Consider the following 832-nt stretch of genomic DNA (forward strand, 5'->3'; position numbering starts at 1 on the left):
TCATCATACATCATATAACGTGCCCCCTCCGAGTGAGGGACGCGGTGAATATCATCATATACATATAACGTGCCCCGGCCCCCTTCAGTGAGGGACGCGGTGAATAATAATGGAGCCGTGCACGAATACATGCCCCGGACCGGGACGCTGAAAGAAGTAATAACGACTCGCACGAGCGAGAGTAGTAAGAAACCATATGCATATAAATCATCATTTGGAACTCGATGGATAAGTAAGTAATCACGCCCGAGCATTAAAACGATAGTCATATTAAATCCGTTCTAATTGCCATTACAGACCACGTTAAAGAGAATCTTAGAGATCATAGACATGTATCAAACCAATCCGAGCCCGCCCATGAAAGTTACGGGCATTATGTATTAGAGAACACTTTACGAACATATCAAAAGCAATCCGAGCCCGTTCATGAAAGTTACGGACATTATTCATCAGAGGACACTTTAGGAACAAGAAATCTTTATGCAACATGTACTATCCAATCATACAAAGACTCGAGAGTAATGGCTCGACCATATTACGAAGGCTGATATCAAGAAGTGAATAAGAATCGTAGACATGCTCGGAACTTAAGAGTGGAGTTACCCCAAGGCTCAGATATCACATCATATCTTACTTACGTCTAAGACATGCCAAAAGAAAGAAGGGTAAGCTTTACATACTGTTCACCTCTTATTAGCTACGCTTTTATTCGTCCAAGCTCGTAAACTACACTTAAAAGTATTCACACTAACGTTAGACTCTTTATTGCACACTTGTTCCAAATTTCAAATCAAACTACTCTATATTTGGAAAATCGGGATTCTCCCGTTTT

This window comes from Lycium ferocissimum, chromosome 7, assembly GCF_029784015.1.
Source record: "Lycium ferocissimum isolate CSIRO_LF1 chromosome 7, AGI_CSIRO_Lferr_CH_V1, whole genome shotgun sequence".
Classification (NCBI taxonomy): Eukaryota; Viridiplantae; Streptophyta; class Magnoliopsida; order Solanales; family Solanaceae; genus Lycium; species Lycium ferocissimum.